This window comes from Sturnira hondurensis, unplaced genomic scaffold (assembly GCF_014824575.4).
Source record: "Sturnira hondurensis isolate 20B ecotype Veracruz unplaced genomic scaffold, ASM1482457v3 Scaffold0016284, whole genome shotgun sequence".
NCBI lineage: Eukaryota > Metazoa > Chordata > Mammalia > Chiroptera > Phyllostomidae > Sturnira > Sturnira hondurensis.
Window position 1 is genome coordinate 4663281 of NW_028088915.1, and position 17274 is coordinate 4680554.

The window sequence follows — 17274 nt, forward strand, 5'->3', positions numbered from 1 at the left end:
TGGAGCAGTGGAATACATACTGGCTGTGGTATTAGAGAGATGGTGCTTCAACTGGCAGCCCGGCACGGCAGAGCAACAGGCCTGAGGCAATCTCTTAACCTCTTTGAGCCTTTTTCCTGACCTTTCAAAAGGGGCTAATGTTACTTGCCCTACTTACTTGACTGATTTGCTGTAAGATTGGATCACTTCTTTCTACACCTATTAACTAAGCATACACCATGCAAAATGCACAATGATAAAGGCTGAAAGAACTACTGGAATAAATTAGAAATAAATCATGACCCAAGAGCTTGTAGTTTAGCAGAGGACACAGAGTATGTGTATAGCACATAGGAAAGGAGGAGTACCATAGCTCAGATAAAGTGCTATAGTAATTCAAAGGAGAGATGACAGCAGTGTCAAAGATTTTTACTAATTATGTAGCATTTTCAATTTTCGGTGCTTGGGAATGATGAAGTGCAGGAACAGATGCCAAAGAGATGGAGGTGTAACATAGGAAGTATGTAGGAACCAAGGGATAATTTATTTGGAAAGTTTGGTATAAGATTGGGAATAACAGAAAGTAAGTTTACTAAAGTTGTATCTAGATTCTAAAAGTTTTGAATTTCAGAAAAACAAACATAACCTTTACTCTACTGAGTTTGGACTTAGTGAAGATTTTTAGGCAAGGGAGAATAACCAGGGTATAAGTTAGCAAAAGTACTGTGGCAAGAACATATACGATGGATGGGAGGTAACATACTAATGGAGAGGTGACAAGTTAGGGATTATTGAAATGATGCAGGTAAGTGACAATAAGGGTCTGAAATAAACTAGTGGTAATGAATAGGAAGCAACAGAGGGAGGCCATATTTTGAAGATGGAATGAATAGAATCTGATAAATGATTAGCTATAAGAGTGGAGAAATAATTCAAACACAACTTCAAGATTTGAGTCCTGGTGAATGAGAAATACAGTCCTTAACAGAAACAGGAAATAAACAGAGAAGGAAGATGATTGTAATTAGTTCAATCTGTATACATAGTGTTTGATGAACAGTTAGTTAGTGATGTCTAACTGGGAGCTGAAAATATCCTACAGTTCAGAAAACAGGACTGTGTGTGTGTGTGTGTGTGTGTGAGAGAGAGAGAGAGAGAGAGAGAGAGAGACACTTTTGCTTATATAAATTAAATCACAATAATGGATAGTAAGGGAGAGATAAGAAGTAGTCAGGTCCAGCCCTGGCTGGCGTAGCTCAGTGGATTGAGTGCGGGCCTGCGAACCAGACAATCGCGGTTCGATTCCCAGTCGGGGCACATGCCTGGGTTGCAGGCTGGTTCCTTGCAGGCTAACTACCAGCAGGGGATGCACAAAAGGCAACCATACATTGATGTTTCTCTCCCTCTCTCCTTCCCCTCTAAAGATAAATAAATAAATAAAATCTTAAAAAAAAAAAAAAAGAAGAAGTAGTCAGGTCCAAATACTCTGAGGAATACCTATGTATAAAGACAAGGGAAAGAAGAACTAAGAAAATACCTGGGGGATCAGAAGATGTCAAAGGATCAAGGATAAGAGTTTTCAAAAGGAGGACTAGTGAGCAGGCAGATGTTTCAGGGGCCAATGAGAATGAAGGCTCAGCAGAAGTTACACCACAGGAGTACTAAAGGGTGACTAGGGAATAAATGACTTAATGTAATGAATATGAAAGTATATGTGAAAATACTTTGTGAGCTATAAAAATCATGACACATTTAAGACACAATTATTGCTATTGGTTCTTGCAAATGATATTATCATCCATCTCATTACCCAAGTCAGAAACACCTTTTCAGACTACTTTCCCCTCTTTCTCCACATCTGACTGTGAACACAATCTTCTACTATATTTCTTCCTTGTTTGGCAGTATTTTGTAATTTTTTAAATTACAAAATACTTTAACCCATTGCATTTCCTTTAATGTGCTGTCTTCACTTGTACTATTAGTTCAAATCCCCAGTACCTCTTCTCTGTCCTACCACAAGAGCCTACTGACTGGTCTTTTTGCCTTTAGTCCCACCTGCCTCAGAATCATCTTTCACACTGCCTTACTGTGACCTTCTGAAAACACAAATCCCCATCTGAAAACACTATAGGATTCCCCATCTGAAAACACTTCACTGGTCCCTGAAGTACTAGCTGGGAAAAGGTTGGAGCTGGAGGGCTTTGTGGAACCCTTTTGAAGTTACTACACAGTAGAGACTGGGTCCCAATTCCATTTAATCTCTGTTAAATGGAATAGTTACTCCTCAGGTTATCCATTTTACAAGCTAAGCTTCCAAAAAAGCTTTTGTTGCGAAACTAAAACATGTGGAAAGCCACTATTCTAAAATATAAAAATCTAATTTCCCCTAAAGATGCCCCATCACCCAACTCAGTAATTAACCTCCCCTTTCACTCTATCTATCCCAGCCATGTGAACTGGTTTGCAGTCTCACTTCTGTGACTCTGCGTGGGCAACTACTTCCCATTGTCTGGAATCTTCTGCTCTCTCTTACACTTTGGTGACTATCCTTAGCTTCCAATCAAATGTTCCTTCTTCTGTGACAGTTTTTGTTAGCAACTAGAAATGTCCCTCCCACTTTGGGTCAGTTATACAAGTAACAAAGAAAGCCTAGAATATTTACTATCTGGCCCTTTATGGACAAGTTTGCTAGACCCACTCTATTTAGATAATTTGAACACTTCCTTCAGTCCCTATCCTTACCGGAAAAACAAGATAAACTTCAAATCTACTCAATTGCTAAAGGGTAATAACACATAAAAAAATTAGGTCACTCTCCAAGTGAATGAAAAATTTTAGAATACCTACTGTTATGTTTATAAATTCCAAAAAACTTACCCACTTACCCAGAGATTCATAAATCCTGGTGATGCCAAGGCAGAAGGAGGAAGGTTTCAATAGGCAGCACAGGAAACCATTAAAATATGTTAAATTACACCTTGTTCTCACCCTGGAGGTAAATCTTTGGAGGATCAAGATCAGCCCTGAGTGTGCGTGGCCCCAAAGCAGGCCTTGGTGAAGCCTTGGGAGAGCAGAGGGACACTGCTGTAATACCAGCAGTTCCTAGAAAGGAAACTGCCAGAACCACTACTAATACGACAGTGCTAGGTCTTCCAGGTGGAAGGTCTGTTTTATAGGTTGGGCAACTTAAAATTTTGAGTTTTCTACACAGTGTGCAATTCTTTCAAATTGGAACTGGCAAGATGACCACAAGTATAGGAAATATGCAGGGTGGGCTAGGAAAAACTATACAGCTTTCCTGCAAATACTACAGAAAACAGATTGGTTCACTTGTTGTTTGGAGTTAATATGCCTCAGAAAAACAAATGGTGGGTGTTCTCATTTAAGTGAAAAATTATAAACATAAAGCTTGATTCAAAGTGGGTCTCTACAAGCTAGGAATGGTTATTCTGTTATTGTTATTTGTATTGTTCATTTTCATTTTTTATTTATTTCAAGTCCCTATTGCAAACCTGCATGCATCTAGAAGCTTTACATGGTTTAGAAGAATAGAAATGAATTATTAAACTAAACTATTATAAGTGCTGATTTTAGGAGTACTTAAAAATACGAATGTTTCCTATTTTGATTAATTTACAGTTACTTTTTATGTTGAAGGATTTTGTAAGAAAGCTTCAATTGTAGCATAAAAATTTACTGAAATGAAACAAGAATTTTGCTGGAAGAGAAAGCCTTAAACTTTAATAAGAACAGGAAAAGTATGGAGATATTTATATCAATTTCAGAATTAAAAATTATCTGATACATACCAGAGAGTATAAGCAAAGTTTATGAAAGGCATAAAACATAATAATGACTGAGTACCTGAGACACTGTTACCTAACTTGGTAAACAGAACAATGCAACACCCTTGGTTCCTGTTTGATTCATTCTTTGCCCTCTCCACCCCGAGGTAACTACTGTCTTGATTTTAATATTCATCATTCTCTTGGTTTCTTTACAGTTATAACACATTTGTATCTAATTTGCTTCTTTTTGAACTTTTTATAAGTGGCATCATACTATACTGTTCTTTAGCTTTTTTCACCCAACATATGTTTCTAAGATCCACCCATATTGCTGAAGCAGGTATCTGTAGTTCATTCATTTTCACTGTTGTTAAAATTGTAGTATGCTTATTAATCCATTCTCTTGATATGAAAGATTTCCTCTTGAATGAATATATTTTAATTTTTAAAATGCTACAAAATTCACCCTGGCTGGTGTGGCTCAGTGGATTGAGTGCCAGCCTGTGAACCAAAGGGTCACTGGTTTGATTCCCAGTCACAGCACATGCCTGGGCTGTAGGCCAGCTCCCTGGTAGGGGGCGCACGAGAGGCAACCGCACATTGATGTTTCTCTCCCTCTCTTTCTCCCTCCCTTCCCCTATCTCTAAAAATAAATAAATAAAAGACTAGAAAATTCCAACAAACGAATACAAGTGATCTAGCTTATGCATGTTGAAAAACAGACTTGATGATTATACAAATTAGTTTCTGGATTTTCATTTCATCAATAATTTTAATTCTATGTTCTAAAAGTCTGGAATAGGGTAAATATGTGATGGCTATTGAATGGTTTGTCCTTTAAGTTCTCTCAAACCCCAACTTGATGGTTAGGTTCAGTTTGGTAACAGCTGAATGGCAATAAAATATTCTTTGCATGTATGTGTATTATAATAAACACCATTTACCAATCATCTATAAAATATCTTTAAAGTGTTTTAACAATTTGCTGCACTCATCTACAGAGTTTTATTATAAAATAGCATATAACATGTTTAGTATTTTAAGATACTTGATCTTGATGTATTATTACATAAAGTTACAAAAATAGTAAGAAAATGAGTCATAAGCTCTTTCTAATTTAACTCAAATACAGACAGAAGAACAAAACCTTATCCTAAGTTAGAAGTGTGACATTCTGATATGAGTATTTTAAAGATGTTTATGTCCATAGAACTAACTCATTTTCTACTATTTCAGTATTTGGAAGCTGGGGGAAAGAACTCTTCTGCATATATGTGATAAAAAATATTGAGGAAAAACAAGTTCAAGGAAAACTACTAGTTTTGAGATTAGGTTTTACAACTTCTTAGTGCTTATTTCCTTGATTCAGAAGACGAGGACATTAGCATCATTCATCTTGAAAGTACAGTGAAAATTAATTGCTAATTAGAGTTCAACAAGTATTCAAATTATTGAATAATGCTGGTCAATTATACAAATATACATTGCAAAATAAAGTTAGCCTTGCAATCCCTTTTGAGAAGATTAAACAAAAAACAAAACAAAACTTCTCTTCTAATCTCTCTCGAACCATATAACAAGAGCAAGTCCAGAGTTAGCATCTGCAGGTCCAGTGGCTATCACCTGGGCCAGGCTGCCCGAGTAATTCTCCCTTGTGAGAGCAGCTGCAGCTGTGGGGAGACTTTTTAGGATAACAGATGTTCTAGTAAGGGAAACTACTTCCGGATAAGTGTTACTGCTCATGCTGCTAAAGTATTGTAAGGAATTATTTACAAAACTAGTATTCTCTTTCTGGCTTGCGTTAAAAGTTGTAAGACTTTTGACTTATCCTTTGAATGAGAAGTCATGAAAGTGATAATACTTGCTCGACGTGGTTATTAGTACTGTAATTCACCACAGAATGCCATAAATTATTATATAATTCCTTTACTTCTAGGAGAAAAAAGACAAACAAAAACCAACCAAACAAAACTATGAAGAACCTCACTTAAGTGTGGGAACCCCTATTATAAAAAAAATGTTAACCTCCTGCTTCCTAGTAGAGGTTCATGTCCACTGTCAACAACCTACTTGTCATATAAATTCACTAAAACATGAATGCTATAATTTAATCAAAGTAAAAAGCTGCTACATTAAAAAGTAACTTCAGTCTGCCAAATGTTTTACATATATGAATGATATGCTTTTCTCATTTGTCATAAAATCTATATGATGTGAAATAACAGAAATGCTTATTACCACAGATATTTCAATGGTAGCAGAATACCTTATCATAATACACGAAAAAGGGGGAGGGAGAGAATACAGAAGACCTTTAAACAAGCAATAATTCTAAGTCTACATCTGACTGTAAAATTATCTACCTTTTTAATCTGATGTAATTTCAAACATATAAAAAAAGGTTTAAGAATACTACAAGAAGTCATGAGTATCCTGTATCCCCAGATCCACCACATTAACATTTTCCTCCAGTGTGGACTGCAGAACAATTGTTGAAATGCTTTTTTAAATTCCATGTAAGGAATAAAATGGATCCATATTAATGCACGTCTTTTAAAAATTTCACAGACGTTGATGAAAAAGAGGAGATACTACAAAGTCCATTCTAATTTTCCTTCATACAAATGACACAAATAAATAATCCAAACAGCTATATTCCTCAGAGTAATGAGAAAAACATGCTTCTCTACCAAACTTCTCGAACAAAAACAAAACAAGGCAGTAAGGTCTGAACACACCAAAAGGATTTTTTAGGGGTTAATTCTAAGCTACTATAAATACTAACTTAGGACAAAATATCTTTTTAATTAGAATAGTACATGCCTTTAAAGAAACACTATAATCTAAAATGCTCACGGACATTAGGGGAAAAAGGAAATTGCCTGCATATGGCACGAAAGCTTTTTCTCTCATTAACTGCATAGATGTATGCAACTTTAAAATTCAGTAGCATGATCTTAAACTAAGCATAAAACACACTTGTGTTTTTAAACCTTAAATACTGGGACAATAAAATGCTATCTGCATATATTTCATTCAAAACTAAATGTATATATAATAATATTATTTCTGATTCTTTTTAGAAATACATACGCAGAAATTATTTTCTAGCAAACAGTGACACAAATTTTCCAATTTTCCTTTTAGTTTATGGATCCCACTGTTTTATTAACAAGTATGAAAGAATTTATTCAAATTATTTTTTTCCCGAAACACCATTCTAACTTGTCTGGATATTAGATATAGTTACTGTAACCAGTTCTTTGAAGTGACTCAATACTAGTGATGCTCACTCACTCCTTACTCATCTATCCGTCCACTGAATGTCTTCTGAATACCACTGTGGCAAGCACTGTTAGATCCGAGGAAAATAAAGTCAAGTAAGACACGATTTACTATCCTTAAGAATCAGCTGCATTTTGTGGCTATTGGTTTAAGTACTGTACCAGGGATAGTTACAAAGTACATATGTAACCACACCCAGGGGTAAGACAGAAATCACAATGTTGACTAGAAAGGGAACTGAACTGAAACTACATTCAAGATCTGTTACCAGTGTCATGATGCAACCTAGCGCAGCCCTAAATTTACTCTCCCAAACTTATACTGGTCAGCAAAATATAAGTATTGAGGTCTGACCTCTTACTTCTAAGAGCTGAAGATCTCTGTTATTAGGGCCATGCAGTCTTCATGCAGTTAACCATGCATGTGGGCTGACCTAAAGGGAATGGCACAGTTTTTTCTGTCCCTAAATGACTGACCATGTGCAACAATGCTTGACATTTTGAACCACTTGACTTATATCTTGGATAAAAGCAGTATCTTTAAAAGTCTGCCACCAGAACCAGCCAGCCAAGATGGAAATGTAGGTAGACACGCTTTGCTTCTTCACACAACCAAAAGGACAACAACCAATGCAAAAACAAAAAAAAAACTACCAGAACTGCCAGAAAGTCAAACTGTATGGAAGTTCGACAACCAAGGAGTTAAAGGAGAAACATTCATCCAGACTGGGGTGCTGAGACAAGGAAATATGGCCCAAATGAAAGAACAGATCAAAACTCCAGAAAAAGAACTAAGCAACAAGGAGATAGCCAATCTATCAAATGTAGAGTTCAAAACACTGGTAATCAGGATGCTCACAGAAATGAATGAGTATGGATGAAAAATAGAGGAAAAAGTGAAGGCTATGCAAAGTGAAATGAAAGAAAATATACAGGGAACCAACAGTGAAGGGAAGGAAACTGCAACTCAAACCAATGATTTGAAACAGAAGGAATAAATAAACATCCAACCAGAAGAGAATGAAGAAACAAGAATTCACAAAAATGAGGAGAGGCCTAGGAACCTCTGGGACAACTTTAAATGTTCTGACATCCAAATCATAGAGGTGCCAAAAGGAGGAGAGGAGACGCAAGAAATTGAAATTTTATTTTAAAAAATAATGAAAGAAAACTTTCCCAATGTGGTGAAGTAACTAGACATGCCAGTCCAGGAAGCTGAGAGAGTCCTAAAGAAGTTGGACCCAAGGAGGAACCACCAAGACATATCATAATTAAATCACCCAAGATTAAAGATAAGGAGAGAATCTTAAAAGCAGCGAGAGAAAAGGAGACAGTTACCTATAAAGGAGTTCCATGAGACTATCAGCTGATATCTCAAAAGTACCTTACAGGCAAGAAGGGGCTGGAAAGTATTCAAAGCCACGAAAGGCAAGGACCTGCATCCAAAATTACTCTATTCAGCAAAGCTATCATTTAGAATGGAAGGGCAGATAAAGTGCTTCCCAGATAAGGTCAAGTTAAAGCAGTTCATCATCATCAAACCCTTATTGTATGAAATGTTAAAGAAACTCATCTAAGAAAAAGATCAAAACTATGAAGAGTAAAATGAAAACAAACTCACAGCTATCAACAACTGAACCTAAACAACAAAAACAAAAATAAACTAAGCAAACAACTAAACAGGAACAGAATCACAGAAATGGAGATCACACGGAGGGTCATCAGCAGGGAGAGGGAGGAGGAAGAAAGGGGAAAAAGGTACAGGGAATAAGAAGCATAATAGACGGGGGAGGTTAAGAAAAGTATGGGTAATGGAGAAGCCAAAGAACTTGTATGTATGACCCATGGACATGAAATAAAGCAGGGCAAGGGGAACGCTGGAAGGAGGGAGTGTGCAAGGTGGAGGGGGATAAAGGGACAGCTGTAATAGCATAATCAATAAGATATACTTTTAAAAGGTCTGCCATCAAAATATTTTTAAGGCTATAAAGCTAACAAATAAAAGATACTATCCGCCCTGGCTGGCGTAGCTCAGTGGATTGAGCACGGGCCTGCGAACCAGACGATNGCAGATAAAGTGCTTCCCAGATAAGGTCAAGTTAAAGCAGTTCATCATCATCAAACCCTTATTGTATGAAATGTTAAAGAAACTCATCTAAGAAAAAGATCAAAACTATGAAGAGTAAAATGAAAACAAACTCACAGCTATCAACAACTGAACCTAAACAACAAAAACAAAAATAAACTAAGCAAACAACTAAACAGGAACAGAATCACAGAAATGGAGATCACACGGAAGGTCATCAGCAGGGAGAGGGAGGAGGAAGAAAGGGGAAAAAGGTACAGGGAGTAAGAAGCATAATAGATGGGGGAGGTTAAGAAAAGTATGGGTAATGGAGAAGCCAAAGAACTTGTACGTATGACCCATGGACATGAAATAAAGCAGGGCAAGGGGAACGCTGGAAGGAGGGAGTGTGCAAGATGGAGAGGGATAAAGGGACAGCTGTAATAGCATAATCAATAAGATATACTTTTAAAAGGTCTGCCACCAAAATATTTTTAAGGCTATAAAGCTAACAAATAAAAGATACTATCCGCCCTGGCTGGCGTAGCTCAGTGGATTGAGCACGGGCCTGCGAACCAGACGATCGTGGTTCGATTCCCTGTCAGGGCACATGCCTGGGTTGCAAACCGGTTCCTTGCAGGCTAACTACCAGCAGGGGATGCACAAAAGGCAACCATACATTGATGTTTCTCTCCCTCTCTCCTTCCCCTCTAAAAATAAATAAATAAATAAATAAAAATCTTAAAAAATTAAAAAAAAAAAGATACTATCCTACTTTTTGAGGTAAGGAGACTCTAAGAAAATAAAAGGTTAAGTGAAGTAGTTTGATGGAATATTGAAGATTAAAGGTGATTTCCAGGAAATACTGTTGATGGTGTCACATGGCTTTTTTGGGACCAATTATAATCAAATGTGAGAAAAGAGAGATAAACTAAAAAAAAAGACTATTAAACATGAAAAAAACCAGGCAGTTTGAAACGCAGCACACTGCCGGGAGGGCGCTGCTCAGTTGGAAGCCGCTGTGAGGAGGAAGGTCTGGGGCAGTCGGAACGTAGCCAGGCACTATGTGTATGTGAGATGCACATAAACAATCAATCCATTTCAACATTTAACCTTTGAGTTCCAAATGAGCCTAAAAATTTTGATACCATCTAAACCCCCTCATAAAATATTATTTTAAATTGTACTGTCTATAATGTAACAGTAATTAGATGCTTCAAACACAACTCAACATGCTTATGTGGGTAGGTGTTTTTAAAATAAACCTATTTACTTAAAAAATGAAATTAATAGCAAAGACAAGACAATCAGGCAATGACAATTTGTACAGTACAACTGATCAATAACACAATAAATTAATAGCAGAGTGAAGATGATGATGTGTTATAATACACACACAGACTTATAAAAAAGCACTACTTCACTAACATTCTGCACAATAAAAAACTAAAATGCTATATAAGCAAGCCAACCTGAAATGACACCTAGTATTATAAATGGCCTAATCTATATGTTAATACTGTTGTATCACATAACTGCAGCAAGAGTAAGATAACAATATGACTTTGGGGTTTCTATGGCTACATCCTGGGCTAACGTGCCTGAAAGGGCTGGCTGCTGACACCACACAAGTATTCTGAGTGCTTCTTTTTGGTTATTTATGATATGATTTATGATAACGACAACATCTTCTATTTTCTCTCCTCCTCAGATACAATAAATTGCTATCGTTAATCACCCTTCTCAGTTCAACTATGATTACGACAGCATAATCGGACCTAGCTATGGTAATACTGTGGATTTTTAAAAAAGAAATAAATACAAGGAGATCTCTTCAGACAATGTCAGTATCTCTAATATTTTAATCATCTTCCTTTAAGTCTTTCAGAAAAATTCTATTACAACTAAAATTCCATATCCAGGATGTAAGTCCTTTGTGCAAATCAAATTCATCATCAAGTACCACACATTCATAAATCACTACCATGATTTTCTCAAACTTACTACAATAGTAAGACTTTGCATAGGACATAGTTTCTTTTTCAAGAGACTTTTCCAAGCAGTTGTTTCTTTCATGTATTTATGAAACTAAACTTAAACTTACTGTTGTTTTTTTCCATCCATAACTAGACAAATTGGGTGAACTAGCTATTCATCTAACAGAAGATAGAACAGTGGAGAAAAAATAAAAACTTCGCAATCACACAGACATGTGTGATCTGCCTTTGCCAATTACTGGCTATGTGGTTGCTTAATCTTTCTTAATTTCCTTTTATGTCAATTTGGATTAAGAGACAGTGCTACCTCTGGTTTTTTGGGGTAACAGCAAGACAAAGTATATAAATAATTCAGCAAACTGCTTAATATTTGGGTTAGACTGTACAAAAGGAAGAGTAATTCTTTCCTTCCCTGCAACTCTGCCCTTTCTGTGGGTTGTTCTTAGAAGTGAGCCTATGTGCACTCGGGTGGCCATGGAACTTGCTTTGACTGATGATGGGTCAGAGTTGGCAAACGTGACAGAGCAGAGGCTTGAAAACCACCTGCATACTGGGTCTTGCCCTCTCGTTGCTTTGGAGAAACTTGCAACCTCCCTCATAAGAGTGAGCCAAGTGAATCTGCTGGATGACGAGAGGTGCACGACTCAGAGCCCCAGCCGAATCAGTGGACAGACGAGTGAGGCCATGGATCAGCAGCTGACTGCAAATGTATAATCAAGCCCAGCCACATCCCGCAAAAGAATTGTTCGGTTGAGCCAACCAAAAAGGCCAACTCAGAGAATTGTGAACTACTAAACAGTTGCTGTTTTAAGCCACTAAATTTTGAGCTGGCTTGTTACACAGCAACCGAACATGTTAACAATCTCGTCCCATATACATGTACAGTGGGATTCATACTATCTGTGGGGGTATGTTCTTACGAAGGTGCCATGCCACAGAACTAAATCAGTGAAAACTGAACCACTGCTTCTAAGGGAACTACAAAGTTAGGCTCCTATGATGTGATCAAACCTTTTCATTAGCAGATCAATACATAACCACACTTTAAGTGTGCTTCTGTTTAAACACATCTCACTTAATATATATTGTTGATTCATTAACATAGAACTCATGACCAAGAGCAATATATCATGTCAGAATAAAGCTTATCTAACACACAAATTTTTTCTGTAAGGGACGTCTCAGCCTTCCTGCACTTAGGAGCACTAGTCAGTACTTCAGCACTGTGCTTGGGGGTCATGGTAAACAGCACAATCACCAACAAAAGGCAAAAAAATAAGAAAAACATGGCACTAAATAGACCTCTAAAATGATACTTGTTTACAGAATGAGAGTTGAAATAACAAGACAGTGGGTCGCCTTGTTCGAACTTAGCAGTAAACATCTGTGTTGAGCAACTTAAATTTTTTGCCACTCTGAATGACCGTGAAAGTGATTTTGAGGTTATACATACATTTTACTATGTAGGCAAAATCATAAACATAGAATCCATGCATAATGAGGATCAACTGTATATAATTATGCAGATATAACTTCATCAACATCAAATACTTTTATGGAGTATTGATTTAAAATAAAAGATTTTGCCTGAAAGTAATCCCAGTCCTCAGAAGGCATTTAATGAAAAGATCAAATATCTATGAACTTTAACACTGTTGCCATCCATATCTGGCAAGACATTCTTCTAAATCCAAACTGGGAGATATTTTAGTTTAAATTCGAAGAACTAGTTATGTGCGGAACACTCTGTTCAAGCTACGTGATCATTCTTTGAATTTCTGGAATACACTAAATTCTTTCCTTCGTTAGGATATTCATACCACATTCTGCTCCTCTCTACTGGGAGTGCTCTTTCCTTCATGAGTTCCTACTTGCCTTTCTCACCTTGTAAGTCATAAGCTTAAGTATTGTCTTCTCAAAGAAGTATTCTCTGGTCGCTCCCTAATTCCAGAATAAAGAATGTTTCATTGTTTTTGCAATGTTTCAATGCATTTCTTATCTGTTTCCTCAACTAAGCTTCACTTAAGACAGGAACCACATATGCTTTTAGCTGCTAAGCAATCTATCAAAGGCTGATAATATTATCTTCAGGAGTATTACTATTAGAAAAATAAGAAAAAATACTTTATCATATTTCATTGATTCTAAATTGTTAAATGTACAATTCCAAAACTGCAGTATTTTATAATCAGTAGCATCTTCTCATGTCTATCACTTGGGCAAGTGATAGTGATGTAGCAGTCATGGCCTGCCATGGGTTAACTTGATTGTCATTCTTGGTTGAATGACTGACTGGACACTGTCAACTCCTCAGTGTTTCTGGATTGACTTACCACATGACCTCTGGGTTTTAGGACTGTGTTTAGAAGCCCACTCTTTATTCTAAGCCATACTTTATTATTAAGGCAGCATTTCTTTATACTGTAAACAGTGATGGACTAGAAAATGACCCTGGCTTACAAAACCAGACACCTCCCCCTTCTCTGTATTGATGACCATAGGATTCTTTATCTGTACACATAAAAAAAGGCAGACCTTACTTTCTTCATAGGATCATCATGTGTAGTAGGTGAAAACTGAAAGTGAAGTCATTTTGAAAATTATTGAAACAATACTTTTAGAGGTTGAAGATGGCGGCATAGGTAAACACAGCTTGTATCTTCACACAACCACATCAAAATGACAACTAAAGTACAAAACAACCATCATTCAGAACTATTAGAAATCAAGTTGAACGGTAGTCTTACAACTACAGAATTAAAGAAGAACCTACATCCAGACTGGCAGAAGTGGAGAGGTGAAATGGGCCAGTCCCACACCCACATGGGGATATCGCGGGAATGAGGAGTCCAACTCCCCACCAGGCCCCCTAGCTGAGGATTCCAGTGCCAGAAAGTACAGTGATAACTTCTGGCTGTAAAAACCACTGGGGATTTAGGTTGTAGAAGACAAACTGCTAGAGTCTTAGGCAGTTCCTTTTAAAGGGACTGCACATGGATTTTACTTGGATGCACTCCTTCTGAGCTCCAGCACAGGAGCAGAAGCTTGAAAAGCATCAGAGACATCTGGGGAGGAAATGAATTGTCTCACGTCAAGGTGAGAGCTGCAGGGGCAGCTTTCTCCAGACAAAAATGCTGGCAGAGGGCATCATTTTTTTTCTGAGCATTCCCCCAACAGAGCCACAGAGGTGGCAGGTGGGTGCCATATCTGAGATTCCATCAACCTGGCTAACACTGATTACCCTGCCCTCTGGATTTGCTGAGGCTCTGCCACACCCATCTTTTGGGCCTACCCAGGCTGTTTCCAGTGACTTTTCTATACGCATGGCTTGTCTTCCCGCCTACTACAGTACTTCCTAAATTCTCTCAAACAAAGAGCATCTGGCCTCAGTGTGTCCTGTGCCAATGGCTAAGTGGCTCTAGGCCTGAAGTAGCAGCAGCTAGCTTTGGTTTACACCTTGAACTCCCCTGGCCACCTCCAAGCCCAATACAAGCAGCAGCCACCTGCAGATTGCTTAGTAGCTTATTTGGGTGGCTCCAGACAAAACACAGGGGGCACTGACCTTGGCCCTGGGAGGCCACAGAGCCTGCATATTCAGTGGACATCTACAGACCACTTTGGAGCACCGCCATCAAACCGCCTCCACAAGTGACACACACACACAAGAGGTGAACTAGGTGCACAACAGAGCCCTGCTGAAGTAAGTCCTGCTCTGGGGAGTGAGTCCCTATGAAGCTGATCCCCCACAGTGCCTGGAGGTTGGTGGTCAGTGGTCACTGTCAGTCCTTACAGCTGATCGGCCTTTGTAAATCCCTCCAATTGACTGGCCAAAGCAATCAAGGCATGGTTGTAGGAGGGAGGTATACACAGCTTGAGTTCCCCACTTGGGTAATGGGGAGGCTATGCCACTGGATCCTACAGGACACCTACTACATTAGGCCACTCTACATTAGGTAGAGGAGGCAGATCTACCTAATACATGGAAACAAACACAGGAAGGCTGCCAACATGGCAACATTAGAAGGCTGCCAACATTTTGGGCCACAGCATGGCCCAAATGAAGGAATGAAGGAAAACTCAAGAAGGAGAACGAAACAAAATGGAGACAAGCAGTGTGCTAGATGTAGAGTTCAAACCACTTGTTATAAGGATGCTCAGTGAACTTAGTGAGGACCTCAACAGCATAAAGAGCATGGAAACCATAAAAAAGTTCCAGTCAGAAATGAAGGATACACTAACCGAAATGAAGAACAAATTACAGAGAATCCAGTAGAGGGGTTGGCGCCAAGAATCAAATCAGAGATTTACAACACAAGGAAGCAAAAAACATCCAATCAGAACAAGGAGAAAACAGAATGAAAAAAAATGAGGGTTGTTTAAGGAGTCTCTAGGGCAACTTCAAGCATGCCAACATCTGCACCACAGGGATGCTGGAAGGAGAGAAAGAAAGAAATCGAAAATCTATTTGATAATATACTGACAGAAAACTTCCCAATCTTGGCGGAGGAAATAGACATACAAGTAAAGGAAGCTCAGAAAGCCCCAAATAAGATAGACCCAAAGAGGCCTACACCAAGACACATCATAATTAAAATGTCAAAGGTTAAAGATAGAGAGAATCTTAAAGTAGGAAGAAAAAAGCAGTTAGTACCTGCAAGTGAGTTCCCATAAGACTGCCAGCTGATTTCAGAATAGAAACTTTGCAGGCCAGGAGGGATTGGCAAGAAATATTCAAAGTAATGAAAACTGAGGAACTACAGCCAAGATTACTCTATCCAGCAAAGCTATCATTTAGAATTGAAGGACAGATAAAGAGCTTCCAGACAAGAAAAAGCTAAACGAGTTCATCATCACCATTATAATATAAAATGTTAAACGGTTTTCTTTAAGAAAAAGGTAAAAAATATGAAAAATAAATAGTAATAAATACATATCAATAATTGAGTCTATAATACAAAATAAACAAACAAGCAGAACAGAAACAGAATCATAGATACAGAGAATGTTTTGATGATTGACAAATGGGAGGTAGGCCAGAGGGATGGGTAAAAAAGGTGTAGGGATTAAGAAATACAAATTTGTATTTACAGAATAGTCATGGAGATATACAGAAAAGCCACAGGTAGTTCTAGCCACAGTAATCAGACAAGAAAAACAAATAAAAGGCATCCAGGTGGAAAGGAGGAAGTAAAAATGTCATTGTTTGCAGATGACATGATAGTGTACATAGAAAACCCTATAAATTCCACCAAAAAACTACTTGACCTATTAAGTAAATTTGGCAAAATGGTGGGATACAAAGTCAACATTTGGAAATTGATGGCATTTTTGTACACCAACAATGATATATCAGAAACAGAAATTAGGGGAAAAAATCCCATCTACTAGAGCAACAAGGAAAATAGAGTACCTAAGAATAAACTTAACCAAGGAGGTAAAAGACCTGTACTCAGAAAACTACAGAACACTGAAGAAATAAATTAAGGAAGACACAATAAATAGAAGCATATACCATGTTCATGGATTGGAAGAATTAACACCATTAAAATGTCCAAAGCAATTTATAGATTCAATGCAATCCCTATTAAAATACCAATGACATATTTCACAGATATAGAACAAACATTTCAAAAGTTTATATGGAACCATAAACAACCCCAAATAGCTTCAGCAATACTGAAAAAGAAGAACAAAGTAGAGGGATCACAATACCTGATATCCAACTATATTACAAGGCCACTGTGATCAAAACAGTCTGGTACTGGCATAAGAACAGACACAGATCAACGGAAAAGAATGGAGAGCCCAGAAATAACACAAAGTCTCCATGATCAATTAATATTTGACAAAGGGGGCAGGAGCATAAAATGGAGTAAAAATGGCCTCTTTGATAAATGGTGTTGGGAGATCTGGACAAGTACATGCCAAAAAATGAAACTAGACCACTAACTTATACCGTACACCAAAATAAATTCAAGATGGATAAAAGACTTAAACATATAAATCATGACAGAACAGAAATCCTAAAGGAGAACATAGAAAGGAAATTTTCAGATATTCCATACAGCAATATTTTCACTGCTATGTCCCCTAGGGCAAGGGATATAAAGGAAAGAATAAACAAATGGAACTATATCAAATTAAAAAGCTTATGACTG

The 17274-nt window shown here is 37.6% G+C and overlaps 1 protein-coding gene across 1 annotated transcript in view; it reads right to left on the reverse strand.

Moving 5' to 3' along the window:
* TAF3 (TATA-box binding protein associated factor 3) overlaps positions 1 to 17274 on the reverse strand; it is a 172025-nt gene that overhangs the window by 48786 nt on the left and 105965 nt on the right. The gene's annotated exons all lie outside the window — the stretch shown is intronic.